Here is a 20,060-nt window from a genome sequence, read left to right on the forward strand (position 1 = left end):
AGCTGGAGAAGAGCAGACTGAGAGGGGACCTCATCGATGCTGAGCAATAGCTAAAGGGCGAGTGCAAGAACATGGGGCCAGACTCTTCTCAGTGGAGCCCGGTGACAGGACAAGGGGCAAGAGGCACAAGCTGGAACATGGGAAATTCCATCTCAACATGAGGAGGAACTTCCTTCCTGTGAGGGTGGCAGAGCCCTGGAACAGGCTGCCCAGAGAGGTGGTGGAGTCTCCTTCTCTGGAGACATTCAAACCCCGCCTGGACACGTTCCCATCCAACCTGCTCTGGGCAACCCTGCTTTGGCAGGGGGAGGTGGACGAGATGGTCTCCAGAGGTCCCTTCCCACCATTCTGGGATTCTGTGACTTCCTTTTAATTTCCATGAACATGAGAGAAGCTCAGGTTAAAAAACGACCCCAGCGACAGGCCCGCTGAGCGCAGAGAGGACAGCCTCTTCAACCACGCCGTTTGCTTTGGTCCAGATCGTGCTTTCAGATGAGTCCGGGTGGAAACAAAGGGGAACGTGATAAGTTTTCTCGCAGCCGCCATACGCGGGCCAGAGAGCTCCGGGTTTATTGATGTTTTAGAGGCGGAACAAGCCCGCGTTTACAGCACGCTGGAGCCAGCTTGGAGGACGCGGGTAGAGGCAGACTTACCCGCAGGCTGACTTTTATTAGAGCTTGAAAAGCCAGCGGCGAGCAGTGAGCCGGGAAGCAAACACTACTGCCTGAGAGCCGACGGCCCATTTCAGACCACGGTGAAAATAATGGAGCAAATTCATCACCGGTCGAGCTCTGCCAGCACCGGCAGCTCCTGCTCCTCTGCGCTCGCCTGTTCCCAAGTGGAAATTCATCTTTAGGAGTATTTGCATCAGGAAGGCAAGATTTATAGAGATCACTTTCATTTGGCCAAAGTACCCGGGAGTAAAGAGGCAGTTTTTGGACCTCCTGCTACAAAGACGGCTAAAGCACCCCTGTATCTTTATTTTCCATGAAAAATGTGCTCGTCCAACCAATCCCTAAAAGTCTAGTCCTTTAGCGCACACACTCTTAGGGTAAGGAGCAGCTCTTGCTAGCAATGTGTGTGTTGTGTGTTTTTGGGTTTTTTGGGGGTTTTTTTTGGTTTTTTTGTATGGTTGGACTCGATGATCTCAAAGGTCCCTTCCAATCATGAAGATTCTGTGATTCTGTGAGATTTAAAATCATAGAATCGTTTAGGTCAGGAGGGACCTTTAAGATCATCGAGTCCAACCCTCTCCTGCCACGGTGAAGCCCTAAACTGGATAACGCCTCTAAAGTCTACCCTAATATAAGCATTGAATAAAAAAGTGAAAATCTTCATTAAGAGCAAAAAGGTCCTATAATTACTCAATACAGACAAAAGCAGAACTGAGAAATGTCCCTCTCCATGGCTGGAGAGAAAAATCCAACAACCCATTCCTAAAACTCAAGAACTGTGGCCACTAAATACCACGAGGGACAACTGCTGTGGCAGGAAACTTGCTCTTACATGGATGAGCTTTTTGCCTGAAATCACTTCCCAGACTCAACTGTGTGATGTAAAAACTGAAAGGAAACAAAGCACTTCCCCAGCATTACTTTCAGCACAACAGCAAGGATACGCTTGGACATTTACATTTGATTTTTTAGCTCTTACTTGCATATCTTATTTCTCCCCAAGACGCTTGTGGAAAATTAGCACCGACCTTCTGTAACTCACAGGGTACAATTTACCAGCACGTAAATCTTACTTTCACATAGCTCAAAAATAGCAAAGCTTAAAGGCTTTGCAGCCGAGAACCAAACTGATCCAGCTCTCTGGGGAGTTAATGCAAAATCTCCATTGACTTTTACAGGCATTAGAGCAGACCCTCGGCTGACTTTCTAATCTACAAAGGGAAAATAATTGAAATTTCCAGAAAATTGGCTCAGCATTATTTTAACACTGTAAATGTTTCTGCTCGGAAACAGTAGACTTTGCATGTATTTCTCCCAATCCAAAGATAAAACTGTTCCCATAAAAAATAACTTTGTTAAAATGCTTTTTGGAGAAGGTCCCATCCTTGAAAGATGCATTTGCTAAGGATATCTCAGCAGTGACTTTCTCATTTGAGATCACCTCATTTACACCAGAGTGGTAATTGCTCATATCATTACTTTCTAAGTAGGTTGTAACTTTCCTTCTCCTTCCTTTCCTCCTGCCAAAAGCCTTCCCCCTCCTGACTTTACAGATACTTTTCTCCCCTCCCAACCTTTTATTATAGCAAGGAAGTAATTAAAACCCAAACATTTCTTGCATTAACACAACAGGAAGGATATAGATCAAGAATATAGCATCAAAAAATATAAAAATTAAGGTTTTTCTTATAATTTACCTGGTGCTCCTTTTTCCCAGGAACCAACCATGGTTCTAAGCAGAAGCTTCAGCCCTTTCCTCCGGAGACGCAGCACAAGATCTCCTGCTGTTCAGGCTCATCTGCGGGAAAGAAGGGAAAATGAAGTAATCTGTGAAAATATAGCAACTGGATTGTCAAGCTGAAATTTTAGTAAGAGAAGACAGATAAAAGTCTTAATTTTTGCAGAGTACTTGGCCTTCATAGTGGACTTGTGCTATTTTAGTAAATATTTTTTCCCATCAGCCTTTGCTTATTTTATTTATTTTTCAAGACAGAAACACCACAATAACGAGGAGAACTTTTGCTGACCAACCTTCAGGAAAACCCTCTCCCTTAACCCCCCCAAAAAAGAAGAATTTATTGTGAAAATGGTTTATTTACTTATTTGAATACCTTCATTTGAGGGACATGGTTTAGAGGTGGACTTGGCAGTGTTAGGTCTACGGTTGGACTCGATGATCTTAAAGGTCTTTTCCAACTTAAATGAGTTGATGATTCTATGATTTTCATACGGTAACACATCCTCACTGAAGGACCCTCACCCCAAACCTGTGGCATTGTCCCTTTCTCAGTTCTGAAAACGCACACATACAGAAAATTAGAGCCGTACAAATCAATCGGTGGCAGGATGCTCCCGCCCCGACTTCCTCCACCTTATTCTCTATTTAGAGCTCTGGAAAATTTTTGTAAGTGGAGAGCTTGGCTGCAGCCTCTCCGCTAACAAGCGCCCTCATTAGCATTCACTTTACATCAGCAGAAACGAACCTTCCTTTTTCTTTTTTTTTTTTTTTTCTTTTTCTTGTGGGAAGAACAAACAAAAGCTTTATTATTCTCTGCATTGTCTGCAGAAGTCAGACAACTCACTGGCTTCAGCGAAGATCAAATATTAATGCCACATTCCAAGCAGGATTTTCGAAACTATCAGCATCTCCTGCTTGTTGAAAACAGTGGCTGGAGGAAACTCTTTGCAGAGAAGTCCTTTAGAGTCTGTGAAGCTCGCAGATGAAACACAGTAGGCTGTTGAATGTAATTTTCGAAGGAATTGGGGGATGCTATAGTAGGCCAGGCAGAATCCCCCGCCAGAGAATCAGCATGGAAACCAGCGGAGGCAGGGATTCATTTTCACATACGGGGCTTCAGAAATGAGCAGGGGGAGAGGCTGGGGTTTGCTGGCCTCAGGGTGCAGTGGCCACGGTGCCAGGCTGGCGTTTCCACCTAATCCCTTCCCACAGCTGCCGGCTTAAGGCAGGCAAGATGTAAGAAACAGTGACAGCATCCTCCTCTCTGCTAAAACCACCCCTACCAATGTGCCAGCTTCGGGTGGTGACAGATATTGCCAGAAAAATCACAACTTCTTTTGTCTTTTCTCTTTCTTTACATTTTTCTCCCTCTTAAATCTTTGCAGCTGGAGGCAGATGCTTGTTTTGCTTATATTCACACCGAGCCCTGTGATGCATGAGGGATCCAGAGGACAGGTAAGAGGGAGAAAGGATGAAGACCACAAGAAGGTCCTCCAGCCTCAGAGAGGAGGTGGATGGAGATTTCTGACAGAAGTGGGAGTATTTTCATGCTTTTGACTGAGTAGTTTTTACTGATTCACTCCTGGCCTATTTTTAGCATTACTGCCTCCCTAGGACAGCCAAGTGCTGCCTCTCCTTGGAGAAGGGGCATAAGCTCCAGAAGAAATCTCTGCTGGAGCCCTACAAACATCCCCTGAAGCAGAAGACATTGCAGACCTCCACAAGTTGCTGAGAGAAGGGGAAAGAGCCTTCATTTCTGGGTAATTACAGTTCGCATCTCCTCCTACCACTGCTGGAGGAGACCCTGGGGTGGGTGGCCATGGCCCAGCTGGTGACAGCATCTGACCCAGCCACGCAATACCCCAAAGCGAGCAGTCACAACCCTCCCTCTGAACCAGTGGCTCTGGCTTCACCCTGTGCTCAGAAATAGGGCCAGACCCATCAGCCTTTGCTCTTGTGGCAACTATCCCAAACTGAAGCATTTTACTTATTTCAGAGACCATAAGGAGCTAGAGATTTCTGTTTGCTTTCTTAAAAAAACAACATCCAATAAAAATTCCAACTCCTTGGATTTTTCTTCTCCTGTGGACTTGTGAGCTCTTATCAGGAGCATCTTTCTGAATTTCCAGAAGCTTGTGTGCCTAAACACCTGAACGCCCAATTTTTTTCCCAGTATCACCACCTAGTCAAATCTGCTGTCCAAAACCATTTTGTGCAGAATAGTAAGAATTCATGATGTTCAAATAAATTTGCTTTTCATGAAACAATCACCCTCAAAGGCTTTTCCAACCCTGGCAAACTAAGCACAGTCACCCAGGTGTTCACCATCCCGTCCCCCTCCCCAGCCTGCCCACGTCAGCTGCTGAAAACTTTCAGGAAATACTATCTAAAGGTGATTTAAACACAAGAATGACCACCCTGGGTCAGACCAAAGGTCCATCCAGGCTAAACTCCTGTCCCCAGGCATGGCCATGGCTAACCCAGCTTCCAGCTTGGGGATCTCCTGAGCAGGAGATGTGACAAAAGCTGCTGCATGAGCTACAAGTCCTGCTCAAAGGATGTGTTTCCCTGCAGATCTGCTGGGAATAAAAAAAAAGACTATTTAAACTCATTGGAGAACAGTGGTATAATTTATAACAAAAGCACCCTCAAAATCTTTCAAGGAGGGACCATAAACACAACATGCATTCCCACTCAGAGGCAAATGTATTTTGTTCCTGAAGAGAACTATTTTCATTAGGTTGGCTGCTAATTAAAGGTGGTGTTTTTTTTTCATATCGCTGGATTTAAAAACAGATTTCTTACTCCTGCTGCTTTCATTGTACATCACAAAGAAACCAGAAATGTACTCTCTCAAAGTCCTTAACAATTCCTTACAGCTCTGCGACATCCGAGATCACAGGGAAATAAAGCAGGAACAAAGTTATAGCGAATGTAAATATTAGCGAGAGACCGCGCTTGGTCTTCCCCTGGCGCGGGGCTCCCGGGAGCCGGCGCTGAGCAATGGATGTGCTGCTCTCAGTCGTCAAAACCCTGCAACTGCACACACCTGCAGAGCAGCTACCTGCATGCGGCACTGCATCGCCCGCAAACGCCCAGCCAAAGAGGAGCCAGATCGCACTCCTCTTAAATTTTTCTTCTGTCGTCTCCAAAAAAGTAGCCATAAAACGGGATGAAATAGACAGTAGGGAACAGCGTAGGGACATCTGATGGCATTAAACCTTCAACAAACCAACCTACAGAGAACTCTGCTACGCTTTTACGCTCAGGCAATCTGCATTTTATACCCCGTCGACTGTTATTTTCTTCCCAGGATGGTCGGTGCAGGAAGAATCACAGCTTTAGCAGACGGGAAAAATCTGAAGGTCCAGTTTCCCCTCCAAAGCAATACTTCTGCCTTTGGGATGACTCGGTTGCTCTTCTTCACCATCCGCTCCCTGTATCTGGGCTGAGCTTTTTTTGAATCCACAAGCCTTGAAAATGCTAACAATGTGGTTTTTCAGCACGGGATCCCCTCATTTCTCCGTGACCCTTGGTGTGGACACTGGAGCACCCAGTCATCTCTGGGCTGGCCAAGATTTTACAGGAATCAGATTAAACAAGCACAGGACAAGGAGTTATCTCCACCTCCAAGCACCGACAGTACAGGCAGACCCTCAATGAGAGAAAATGCCCCTATTTCTGAGAAGCAGCAGGATGACACAGGGAAATTAAGGGCTCCTGTCAAAAAGCAACACCACTTGTGGAGAACATAGGTATTTATTTACCTTTCACAAAGCGATCACTAAAACCTGCCTTATTCCAGCAAGATGTCACTAACACCATACAGGTACCAAAGGGTTTTCTGCCTCCTGTGCCTGATGTGCTGCCACCAATGTCCTTGTCTAGCAAATAATAAATAATGTTCAAAATAATAAATGAATCTGTCTTCCAGATGGATATGCACACCATCCGTGGGCACCCTCGCCCTGTCTCAGTGAGACATCTTAGTGTGGGGAGAAGCCCTAGCCCTGTCTGCAGCATTTCCAAAAATTCCAAAATTCCAAAATTGCATGCCCTGTGCTGTGAACCCCTTCCCTGGGGCTTCCCCTCCCATCCCAGTACCGAGACCAGAGTGACTTCTGCTTGGGAAGGCTGCTCTTGAGCATAGGCTCCAAAAAAAATGAGAAATGCCTTTGAGAATTTGAAAGCCCAAAGGGAGATGTGACATGGGGACCTGCCCATGGCTGGACACGGACTGTGCCGCAAAGTGGGAGCTGTATATAAAATACATATTTTAAACATATATATATATATATATATATATAAATACCATTGTATAGGGAGGCGCAGAGAAGCAGAAGGAAGAGGAGAAAGACAGACCATAGACCAGGATCCAGCCCAATAGCCATATGAAGCATGTACCTGTCCTGCCAACTCCTTTGCCAGTCTGGCACTAATATTAAGTACGAAATATCTGGCTCGTAGCAGCATGCATGAGTGCTTCAATGACCTTACGATGACATTAATTTGTTGTGGCTTCTTAAAGTAGATTTCAATTATTGCAGATTTTTTTTAATACCAATGGGGAGAACGCAGAAGGCTGTCAGTATTGGCTGATTTGAAATGTGATGTAATTATCATCAAGCCTTAGTAAAGGATTTTAAATTAAAGGCAACTTGGTCTGTAAATACTTTGTGTCTAGATTATTGTTCTCTTTTCCTAATGGCTTTTGGCATAGGCCTTGTCAGTGGTTTATTGTACAACCCTTTGGCTGTGACAGTGTCTTCTATGAATAAATCATACACTTCACTAAGCACCAGACGATGGCAAAATGCAACAGCAGATGAAATAAGCAATAAAGAACCATTACAGCTGCCTGTTCTCCTCTGCAGGTTTACATCACCATCTGATTTAATTTCCTATTTGTAAAGGCGCAGCTCACTGCAATGCCATTATGAAATAAAATCATAAATGTTCACACGGGCACAAATGAAAAGTGAGGCACCTGCTTGGTTACGAGGTATTTACTCCCTCGGCAATGTTGTTCAGCATCTTATTTGTACACCTGGGTCAGACAGACACCGGGGGGTTTACAGAGGATAAAATATCTCGGGTATATTACCACCACAGCTTCAGGATCCTAGACCTGCCTGTATCCTGCGGCTTAGACCTGCTTCCACCTTGTAAAAGAAATGGAACTAGCAAGGGGAGGGGATAAAGTAGACTACACATGTATTTCTGTTCTGGGCTCGGTGGTGACATTGAGCTTATCTAACTCTGGAGCTGGAAAACATGAACTGTTGCTCTGGCACTAGAGAGGAGCAGCTCTGCCCCAGGCTCAGGACCTCAGTGAGCTGCACCATGACAGCCCCAACCGGCTCAATCTCTTCTCCAAAGCACGCAACAGCAAGGCTACACAACTTGCTCTGGTCCACAAAGGATGAGAAGAGCAAGCTCAGGGGTATAACTCAGCCCCTCTTTGCTCATCCACTGCCTCCTTCCAGCTTAACGCCCTCCTGACCCATCAAGACCATGAAATGGTTCATTTGGGTAGGGGCGAAGGCAAAGCTTTGGGGGACATCACCATGGACTAGAAACAAAACCACCCATAGCAGCTGCCCTGCAGTCTTCTTGTGAAAAGGTGCTACTCAGCAGAATTGATTTTTGGTCTCCAGTCATTTTCCCTATTTCTCTTCCTACCCTTCCTTCATCAATGTGAGTGGCTGTAAGCGTGTGGACATTTTTGCTGACCACATTTGTTTCAGAAGGGCTCTGAGCAGACGCACAGCTACGGTGTGCCACAGCTTGACACTGTTGACACTGATGAAATATCGTCAAGGAAAAATACAACTGAAAAATTCATCCATTTACAGAGATGTTTAAATAGACCTCTACATGCCTCTCCTCTACGTTTCCTCTCCAGAGGAAACTACCATCCATGACATTGAGTTGTGTTGTCAAGGGAAAACAGTGGGGATAAATATGAGAAAATGGATCCTAGACCCAAGTTTGCTCATCTGCAGCCACTTGCCTTCACCCCTGCACACAAATCATCTGCCAGCCCATTGGGCACTCAATAACCCTGCCAGCAAGAATAAATATCAGGCTATTCCAGATATACTAATATCTGGAAATCTGGACTTCCCAGGCCTTTTTAAACTGAAAGAAGGGAGATTAAGATGAGATCTGGGGAAGAAATTCTTTGCTGTGAGGGTGGCAAGACCCTGGCCCAGGTTGCCCAGAGAAGCTGTGGCTGCCCCATCCCTGGAGGGGTTCAAGGCCAGGTTGGAGGGCACTTGGAGCAACCTGGTCTGGTGGGAGGTGTCCCTGCCCAGGGCAGGGGGGTTGGACTCGATGACCTTTAAGGTCCCTTCCAACTCTAACCATTCTATGATTCTAACAACATTTATCTTATGTAAATACTTTGCTAAAAGTCTTTTCCCTCCCTCAGCCTGAGCACTTACTTCTTTGCCAACCATGTTGGCTGCTGGTGTTTTCAGCAGAGAGAAGGGAAGAGGAGCACTTGGCGCCTCAGCCATCTCCAACGGCACCATCTGCAAGTCCCCACTCTGCGCTCATCTAGTCGTGACCCAGAAGCTTCCTGGGCCTCCTCTTGTGGCTAATGCAGCTCTACACAGCCCTTCTGAGTGCCTTTCTACTTGACCCTTGCTTTGTGCTTTTGTCTTTCTGCTTTTTCCTCTTTGCTTATAGTACTCTCCTACGCTCTGTTTTTCAGAGGGCTGATCCGCTTTTTTACTTTCTGTACAATTCCTTTTTGCTCAGAGTCAATAAAAGAGCTCATGATTTAGCCACCGTGGTCTCTTACTACCCTTCTCATTGCTCCTCTGGATTGGGATGGATTGTACCTGTGCCCTTGGTAGCATTTTTAAAGAACTGCCAACTTTCCTGAAGTCCTTTTTTCATTTGGGCTTGTTTCTCAAAGGCTCTTACCTTCCAGCCCTGAGTTTATTGGACTTTGCCCTATTGAAGGTCATTGGTGGTTTTCCCCTTGGTTTTTGAGAGGTGTTTTTTTCCTCTTTCTGCACTTCTTATTTTTCCATAGCCTTACCACAAATTGCAACCCGAGTATTTCATGGTCACGCTCATAAGTTACCATGCTTATAAGTTACCTTACTACTCATAAGTATACCCATGGATGATAATTGTGCAGATACTTGCAAACCTGATAACAATTAAATATTGATTTGTTGATATAGTGCAGAAGTGAGAAGGGTTTTTTTGTGGGTTTTGAGGGGCTTGAAGGAGGAAGGCTGTCTGGTACCAGTGGTATGGTTAAGTACCAAGCCACCACAAGGGTTATCCTCACAAGCCATTTGTCACTTGTCACTTATAGTTCAGGGAAAAACTGGCAGCGTGAAAGCATCAGCCACAGGCCAGTCTGCCGAGCGTTTAGGATCGCAGCCCAGGCCAGGGATCACAATCACTCAGCACCTTTTTAGGTATATAAGCAGGAAATTAATTCCTCCTAAAGTCAACTCCTTTTGGTTTTTTTTTTTTTTTTTTATTTTCCTACATTACTTTTACATGCTACTTTTAAAATAAGTAGTGATCAGGTGGCAAAGGCTTACTGGAGAGGGAGAGGGGAAATGGAAGAGAGAAAATCTCAGTTCTCCCTTAAGCATCTCTAGCTTTAATCCTTTTCCCACTATGCTAAAAAAAATGAAGCATTCAACGAGGAACAAACACTGGAGAATAATAGCAGATGAGGTTGAGCTGTGCTAGTGACCTGATATATAGCCCTGGTTAAATTACTTTGTCTTTCTAAATGCAGCCTTCTGCCTGCGAAATGAAAGGCCTGCTCTCTGCAGAGAGATGCTGTGAGGATGCATTATTTAGGGACCGCGCGATGCGCTGAAGCAGTGTTATCAAGGTGCTCAAAGACTCCCCACGTGAATTGCTGGAGATGTCAGGATTTGGCATCAAACCTTCAAGGAAAAGTTCCCACGGGAGAAATATTTCCAAATAGAAGTGACCATACAGTGGTCTGGAGGGAGGGAAAAGGGGGATTCTTCCATGGCCACTTTCTAAAAATTGAGAAATGTTTTAAGGTTTAATTTATTGTTTCTATTTCCCCCCTCCAGTGTTTCCAGACCCACAAACAAACCTGAATTCTCCAACTTCTGTAGCGGAGATCACACTGCAAATAGGATAATTGCTTACTTCTTGGAGACAAGCTTTAAATTATTCCCAGCTTATGACACAATTCAGCAGCTCCTGTAGGTTGTAAAGCAACCACAAAGAAAACAATGCAAACTTTGAACAGACCTTAATGCATTTTCTATCCTGGGTGGCGGAAGAGGAATGCGAGTTAGTGGGCTTCTGCTCTTGGAAGACTGTCTTTTGTAACAAGCACTTATAAATTTTTAAGAGCATCTCGTGTAGCTACCAAACACCAAACACAGAAAGTGCATTTGGCAGAAGCTGATGAATGTCAGCAAGATGCTGAGGATGATAAAAATCAGCCACCTGTTTTAGCGCCTGCTGTTAACTCCAAAACCTGTAAGTGCCGTAAGAGGTCAGGTAGACTGAAGAAATGTTTGGTTTCCTTCTCAACAATTATTATAATATTAAATGCTGTTTAAGACATCAGGATCTGAGGACAGAAGGGAATATTTCTTTGCAAAATGACATATCTTGTATAAAGTGGCATAAAACAGAAACCTGTATCTGCTTTACAGACTTTATATACAATTTACAGTACTGGTGAAGAAACACTTGTTTGGACAATCCTCAGAGCCACAGCTTTACAGCACCATAATGGGTGCATACAGAACTTTTTTCTTAGATTTTTAAATCTGATTTCAATTCAAGATTACAATTGTATCAGAAGACTTCTCTGTAAATTCTAGCTTTAAATTAATCTGGCTTCCTCTTGTCTTTCTCTTCCCAGACATCCCCAGATGTCATCACCCCCTGCCTCTGTGAGCAGCCCTGTCCCCCAACCTGGCTCTGTCCCCTGGCCACCCCATGGAGGTGTTTTTTCCCCAGGACACTGGAGTCATGTCCCTGTTAAGGACCAGACACCGGGTCTGAGCACCCTCTTAAACACAGGTCCTGCTTTGATAAATCCGGATCTCCACCTCTTCACCCACCTCCCATCCTCTCTTTAACCCTGCTAACTCAGATCTCCTTATTTATATTCTGAACTCACTCCTACTTCTTCTCCACTCTGCACCAACTACTGGATGCAGGTTTTTTTCAGAAATATCTATCTGCATCTAAAGACCTTCACAAGTCTCACCCACAGTCACTTTATCCTCAGGGTTAGCCCTTTCTATTGTATTATTATTTTTTTTTTTTCACTTTGAAGGTTTTTAACCAGTTGAAGGATCTAACATAACCAACTTCCATGGGAGTCCAGACAGGAATAACAGGCAGGCACCCAACAATACACCATTACATCTCAGACAGCTCTAGCTTCCCCGTCGCCACACAACCCCAGCCTGCTCTCACCAAGGACAAACGTTTCCCAGGGAATTTAAGAAGCCAATTAGAGGGTTTTATCACTGCCGTTTAGTGGCAATGTGCTCTCTCTCTGGCCACCTTCCTTGCTATTAATAAGGCAGAAGTGACCAGCTTTGAAGCGCCCACTGACTCATAAATCCTGCTCAGCAGCCCTGAAGCTGCTGAATATGCAGATGTCTGATTTGGAAACTGCTTCTGTTATCAAGGGGAGAGAAGAGCAGTGGTTTGAGGTCTGCAAAACCTGTAGAGCTTCACCAATTTATTTTTGCAGAGAGTTGAGGTTTTACAGGAACATTGCTTTTTTTCTTTATTACTGTCTGGCAACATCTGTAGCTGCATCTCTCCCAAAGCTGCGGAGGGGACGAGCTCCAGGCAGTGTCACCAGCAGCTTCTGTCACCGTTCAGTCACTCTGCCGGAACACACGGGGAGCCTTCCCTGCAATCCAGACTGACAGCCCAAAACCATCCTTTGAAATGGGGTCTGTATTATTCGGTCATGCATTTTTCCTCAGGATTTTCTCAAATTCCCATTAGCAAACACTCAAGCCATTCTATTTGCTTGACTAAATAAACGTTTGGCTCCGCAAAGCTGCTGGCGCACGTTACAGGGTTCTTTTACCTTCCTGTACACCCTGTTCATTAACAGGTTTAGCAGCAAGGTTCCCAGGAAAGGGCTGGCATCTGGGTAGTTGCAGAAGGAAGAGAGGCTGTAAAAGCTGTTCCCACTTCCCACTCCAGAACTAGCTGTAAAAAGATGGATGTTTTTCTCTTTTTTTTTGTACCTGTTAGAGCAAACTCCCTAAGCTGGCTTAATAGACGGCTTTCTAAATGCTAACTCAGTAATGAATTTACTCAGTAATGAATTTGACCTTACCTCTGAATGCAGGAAACGACGGGGTCCTTGGCATCAGAGGGTTTTTCTGTTATTGCTGAGAGGCTCTAGCTGTGCGCAGGCACCCACAGAAAGGGCTGTGAATACAACGGGTCAGGAGGTGGTCTCTGCTGCACGAAGATCCCAGCCTAAACAAAAGAGAGAAATAGCGGGTGCAAGTACAGGGAGACTGGGCACGTTGTTCAAGGTACAGCCTGGTTCTCAGCCGTTTGGGCCACCAACTTACCTGAGAACCTGAGAATAAGCCCAGGGACAGTCAAACTGCACTGACTTTAACCCTCCCGCAAACTGATGTTGATGTTGGGGATCATTCTGTGCTCTCTCTCGTGCTTGAGCTTCAGGGACTAAGTCCTCTGTGCAGAGGACTTGCAAAATTGTGGTCCCAGGAAAGTTTTCGTGATCCTAATTGGTTTTTTTGATGATCCCCAAGTGCAGTGTATTAGGTACGTGCAAAATTAACAGACGTGTCACGCGCTTCAATTAATTCAAACTTACATGAGCAATAAATGCATCATTTGCATTATTACTAACACATACAATTTAGAGGCATGTTTGGATATGAATCTAACATGATAGCTTTAGTAAGTTAATTAGATAATTGCTAAACATACTAATTGATTTTTAATTACAGAGAGTGAAGCTTGCAGCAGAGCCAAGACTGGCAGACTTCTCTGTCATTAGAGAACAAAAGGAACTTCAGCAACGCTTCAGCATCCCCAGACTCAGACGTGTCCTGTTTTCTGTGCCCTTTTCTCCAAGCCATTTACAAGCCCATCAAGATTTCCCCATCCTCTGATTTTCTTACTGGTTTTGAGATCTTCAGTCAAATGAGAAAAAAATTAAGAACACCTTGAGAGAAAGACATTTGCTTAAACTCCGTTTTCTGCCTATAAACGTAAGTTAAAGACCTAAAGCAGCCACCTCCGCACATCTGCCACCAGGAATAGCTTGCAGTTTCCTTTTTGATTTAGGCTTTACCAACTCTTCTGAGAACGTATACGGTCATCCCTTAGAAGCCAATCCCAGGCAGGCCTGCCACTGAGAAGTCTCCAGGGATATGTTTTTTTGGGTGTACAGTGGAGATGCATCTCCATACACTCCAAGAACAAGGATGGGGGCCAGCCAACAAGCAGCCAAATACCAGTCATGAATATGGAGCCTAAATTAGATGACCCTTGGTGGTGGGGCAGTGCCAGAAGCACCCAGCCTTTGAGGTATACTTGCTGTTGGCATACTCCAGCAGACAGGATTGCCATGCACTGCCATGCTGCAATGTTCTAAGCTCCACAGAAAGGGCTTGGGAAGGAAGATCTGTAATGTAATGGCTCCTCAGCAGCCTAACCACAAGCTTGGGGATCCCTTGCAGAGCAGCTTCTGAGCCCTCCCATCCTTCAGTCCTCCTCTTGTTCTTCAGAGGAAGCCTGGAGACCTCCTCACCTTTCCTGGGAAAGTGAGATGTGACCTCGCATCAAGCAGGGAACCCAAAGTGTTGCTGCCGCTGGGGAGGTGACTCATCTTGCCCCACCAAGGGTCACTATCCCACCAGAAAGGGCCAGCTTTTGGCATCCAGCTGCACTAGAGGAGCAGGGTATTGCCTTACCTCCCACCACCGCAGCCTCACCCTCCGAGGGAGGTGGGCACCCCCAGGAAGGATCCACAGCTCTCCTCAAACCCACCTGTGGTGCCAAGGGGTCCTGTTTGAAAAGTATCCAAATCGCCATGGAAAGAAAGCACTTGCTGTCTGTTGGCAGTAGTCAATATTATTTAAAAAGTCCCTTCTTTTATCGGCCACCAACGTACAGGAGATTTGCAAGGCCATCTTTGTGCCACCTTTGCTTGGGCAGTCATCCCAGTGAGATCTTTCTCCAGTGACTGAGAGCAAGGCTGTCGATTCATGCTCCTCACGCATGAAATTCTCACCCGGCTGCACCATTATCTATGCAAGAAACACATGTATTTAAAAACAGCTCAAAGGCTCTGCCTTTTGCATTGCTCTGTGTGCATTTGACCATGAGTTGTCACATTATTTTCACCTGTACTTGTTCAACAGAACCCTGAAATCACTGCACAAGAGCAATTTTAGAAACAAAGGGAGCTTTTGATCTTGACAGAGCTTTTAGCAAGAGGGACCTGAAGAAGAACATCTGTTCCACCACCTTCCTCTCCAACCCCCGCCTGAGCAAAGCTCTGCAGCACGTCAGAGTCAGATTATTTGTTCCACAGCAAAAGGAAACTTTCACCCATTTCCCTCTTATGAAATGAAGAGCAAGGTCTGAGCCCAAGACAGCCCAAGGGCTCCCGCAGATGAGGCCCTACTGAGATCTGTGCTTTATTCTTTTATTCTGTCTCACCCCAGCATCCACCCACATCAGTATTTTCCCTGGCACTCACCACTCCACACTGCCACTGCCCAGGCACTCGTTTCACCCTCCTTGGGTCATGACTGAACATCTGTATTTACGTAAATATAACATTCTTATGAAAACAAATCCTTAGTGGGAACAGAGCAAACTAAATCTGCGGAGACTCAAATGCAGCGTTTCACCTCGAGCTATGGGATGGATCAGCAGAAGGCAGGACAGAACATGATGCTCCAGACTGTGTCTCGGTGCTGTGTGAACCCTTGAGATTCGTTGCACAGCTGTGTAGCGAAAACACACACCCGTATTTCACCCTCCCCTTTGCACCTCTGAGGTAAACACCATTTACTAACAGCTCGTGTTTAGAAAAGATCTGATTTATGCCATTTCAGGGGTAGTAGTTTTAAAGGGGAGATGTAGACGAGACCTCGGGAAGAAATTCTTTGCTGTGAGGGTGGTGAGAGCCTGGCCCAGGTTGCCCAGAGAAGCTGTGGCTGCCCCATCCCTGGAGGGTTTCAATGGCACGGCATGGCCCTCGGAATAGCTTAGAATCGATCTTTCAGCCCAGAGGAGAAAACTCTCTTGCCAAAGATGACTTTTAAGGTGAACTTTCAATGGGTGAATAAACTTGCTAGACTTTTTCCTCCACTTATTCTTTATTTTCTTTTGGGTTTATTTGGCAATAACCCCAAAACGCACTAAGTTAAATTATCCATCCCTGAGAAAGAAGTATGAAATAAGAAAATGCAGCTACCAGCACATGATGTAGAAATAGAAGGCAGGGTTATTTATAGGGGTTATCCTGAACTTTTCCTTTTCTGTTTTCAAGAGTCAAAGCTACAGGAGAGCTGCAATTTTCAGGCTCTCGTGGTGTAAGATGTTCAATGTGCAAACTTATATTTGCTACATGAAACAGCGTAAGACACTAACATTTATAATAAAATAAAAATAATGGCATTACTGATATAAGAAGTGCTTTATACAGTACAAATCCAAGCCGTTCTTGCTGTTTGGTTGTACTCCTTGAAATACGTCGCTGACTAATAAGGATAAGAAAGCTGCTCGCGAGTAGAGAGAGGTGGGAACCCCTCTGCGGCGCAGCCCATGCCCCGTGGCCACCTGCCCCACGCTCCCCGGGGAATTACTGCTGTAAAAAATGGGGCTATTGCAGTGAATGGATATTAGATTGGATATTAAGAAATTTTTTTGCACTGAAAGGGTTATTAAGCACTGGAATGGGCTGCCCAGGGAAGTGGTGGATTCACCATCCCTGGAGGTTTTCAAAAGACGGGTTGACATAGTGCTTAGAGACATAGTTTAGTGAAGTGGGGTTTTTTTTTATATGGTTTTCTTTTGTTCTTTTATCAGAGTTAGGTTGATGGTTGGACCAGATGATCTTAAAGGTCCCTTCCAACCTAGATGATTCTATGATTCTATGACTGATCGGCTGCTTTGAATAGTAGATTCATACTAAGGAGTAACAATGCTAATGTAAATAATTTATCACTGGAGGATTTTATTAGAGCTATAAAATAAACCCCATTGTAAATGTTAGGAATTTGGGAAGTTTCGCAGGGCCATTTAGCAGGGGTGCTGCCGGCAGACAGCCCTCCTCCCTCACTGGCACGGAGAGGAGCTCCAGAGCTCGAGCAGGGCTGTTGGTATAGACTGATTTACACCAGTAAGGCTGGAAACATCCCTGTGTCCTGAGGTCATTGCCACCAACAGTGATGAACATTGGAAAATTTTAAATGCAAATCGGTATAAGAACTCTCGAAGAACAGTGTGTTGAAACTCTAAAGGTACTTTGACCAAATGACCACACCCCAGTTTTGCTACGTAGAATCACAGAATCATTTAGGTTGGAAAAGACCCTTAAGATTTTGTCCAGCCATCAACCTAACACTGCCAAGTCCACCACTAACCCATGTCCCTCAGCACACCATCTACAGGTCTTTTAAATACCTCCAGGGATGGTGACTCCACCACTGCCCTGGGCAGCCACTTCCAAGACTTTACAACCCTTTGGGTGAAGAAATTTTTCCCAATATCCATCCTAAACCTCCCTTGGCACAACTTGAGGCTGTTTTCTCTTGTCCCATTGCCTGTTCCTTGGGAGAAGAGACCGACCCCCCCGTGGCTACACCCTCCTTTCAGGGAGTTGCAGAGAGCAAGAAGGTCTCCCCTCAGCCTCCTTTTCTCCAGGCTGAACATCCCCAGCTCCCTCAGCCGCTCCTCACAAGACTTGTGCTCTACGCTACAAGTACAAGGCGGTGTCTTCAGCATGGCCACAGATACCTTCACCTTCTACCAGATATCAGCCCGCAGATACCTTCACCTTCTACCAGAGGGGACCAGCATTGAGCAGAAAACTCACTTTCACGTGGGGTACAACCACACACTGTCCATTACGCCCCTCATTCCTACAAAGCCCACAGTTACTTATTGGATCACGGCTGGTGATCCAACCTCTGCTAATCCAGGGCCTCTCCAAACTCATCCTGACTTCAGTGGAAAGACGCAAAACTGCTGATGCGACACAGACAGTTCTGCTGCAGGAGGAACCCAAAGTAGAAGCCAAGAAGATTGTGTTTCCCAGAAAAAGCAAAGTTGGAAGTTTTACAGTGTCAGACTCAGATTTTGCAGTTGAAGATGTGAGAAAATAGAAAATAACTTCCTTCTCTTCCAGTTAAATGTTTGGTTTCGCTAACCTTGAAAGACTCTTACCCAATTCCCTCCACAGCCATCTCTCACAACACCACTAATGTCACACTGTACATCAGGCAATTTTTCATCCTTCTGGTTCCTCTAATGCCAAATTCTTGCTACTATCTGGAACATCCTTCTGAGGGGACAACACTCTTATTCTTCATTATAAAATGGATTCATTGGAAATATTTCTGGTTTGACAATTGAGTTCTGATGTCTGAGCCTTAGGGTTCATTTTTAATTGGTGCAATTTTTCCATTTGTTAGCAATACCTACTCTAAGTGTTGGTAAAATCCATTAATTTGTCAAGGGAAAAGTGATGCCCTAATACGTCTTTCTCATTAAATTCCTGTCATGTGAGTTGTGGTTCTCAGGTATGGACTATTCACAGAGAAATCGCATATAGTAGCTTCATATATTTTCTATTTAAAAAAAAAAAAAATATGCAAAGGAAGGATCTGAATTCCCAAACTAGAGTGCTGCGTAATTTTGTGGTTTGGGCATGAGACATTTGGGCAAATCTTCTACAGAATCATACTCAAAACCTGTCCAGCCAAACAATTTAAAGTAAAAATGAGGGCTGCTGAGAAAAAATTCTTCAGTCAACCTCAATAGATTATTTACCATTCAAGAACAATTTCCCTCTAACCCCAATATTTAACAACTATCTTACTCAGTAGTACTTAGGGTTAACAAACCTTTAGAAACTGGGTTTAAATAGCAGCATTTCTTTTAATCCTGCTCAATTCTTAACCTCCTGCAGGAGCTACTCATATAATCCAAACTGGCACTCTCTGCAGTGCTGAGCAAACACCTCTGTTTCCTCATTTTTTAACCAGGTCTAATATCTTTATCAGCAGGTCATTATCCTTGGTCATCAACATGGCTCAGAAGAGCCCCAGGAACACCAGCTCACAGACAGTTCCCCATCGTGTGCTGGGTTTACAGCCTGATGGAGCTGCCGGTCACGTGGAGAAAAATAATTATTTGAATTATTTAATGAATACAAGTTGCCATCTCTCCACTCATGAAACAGTCAGCGAGTCAAATCACAGAAGACCACGCAGCGGAACCAAGTCAAGTCCCCACAGAAAATCCCTTGGCGAAGTGAAAATACATACTGAGCCTCCTACCCCGGAGAAGAATCTCTCCAGGTGCCCTCTCACCAGGAGATCAGTGGAAGGGCAGATTGACAGCACTTACTCATTTCTGAGCTGTGAACTGGATACACAAACACCACGTTGTCCTTCAGGCTCCTTCCCCTGCCCCATGCTTTGGTCTGTGCACAGCCATCGTTACACTGCATTAAAGAGAGGGTGCAACACTGGATTCCCCCACCTATGCTTCTTTTAAATACTGATAAGGAGGGACGGTGGCCAGATCAGGTCTGAAGCCCTCCTGATACAGACAGGCTGGAAAATAGGTGTAATTGAGGGGGTCCCTACCTCCACCAGCGAGCAGCCCTTGACCAACAGTCCAGCAAACACAAAACTCCTCTTAAGCGTGAGCTGAATATCCTTTCACACTCGCATCCCAGACAGATTCTTGAGGAGGAAACCCATTAATGCAATTGAGACAAGTCAGGAAAAAAAAGCTTTAGAAGCCTACTGCCTACTGAAGAGTTGCTTTGCTGTTATGAGTATGCCCATACCCCCTTCTGAGCAGAAGACCTCCTGAACACCACCACATCTTTCCCTGTTGCTTCACATCATCAGAAACTGCAATGTGGTCACATTTACCCCACTCTTAAAGGCTGGATGAGGATGTGCCCAGGACACAAGATGCTCGCTCCCAGCAGCGCACATCTTTCCGGGCTTCCTGATATACCAAGAGTCTAAGGCAGGAACAAGCTTTTGGATGTCAGCATGTGGTGTCCCCACTTATGCCAGCAGCTCCCCTGACCAAGTCACCGTCTATAAAGGTAGTGGATCTGGTCTTGGGTGACTAGGGAGATGAGAGGGGAGAGGCTTCAAGAGCTTTAGAAAGCTGAAAGGGAAGATGCATACTACAAACACCAATTTTCTCATCCTTAGAAAAGGGAAATAAAGAAGACAGTCTGTACTCGTTCCTCCCATTGGAGTGCAGCAGGAGAGGCAGAGGGCTGCAAACATCACACTTCATCCCGACAGCAGCAGATGTTCGCACGTCCGACCCCTGATGGAGGAGGGCAGGGAGCGTGCAGGGGCAGGAGTAATCACACTGCCGGCGTTTCATACTGC

This window comes from Numenius arquata, chromosome 6 (genome assembly GCF_964106895.1).
Source record: "Numenius arquata chromosome 6, bNumArq3.hap1.1, whole genome shotgun sequence".
Taxonomy (NCBI): Eukaryota; Metazoa; Chordata; class Aves; order Charadriiformes; family Scolopacidae; genus Numenius; species Numenius arquata.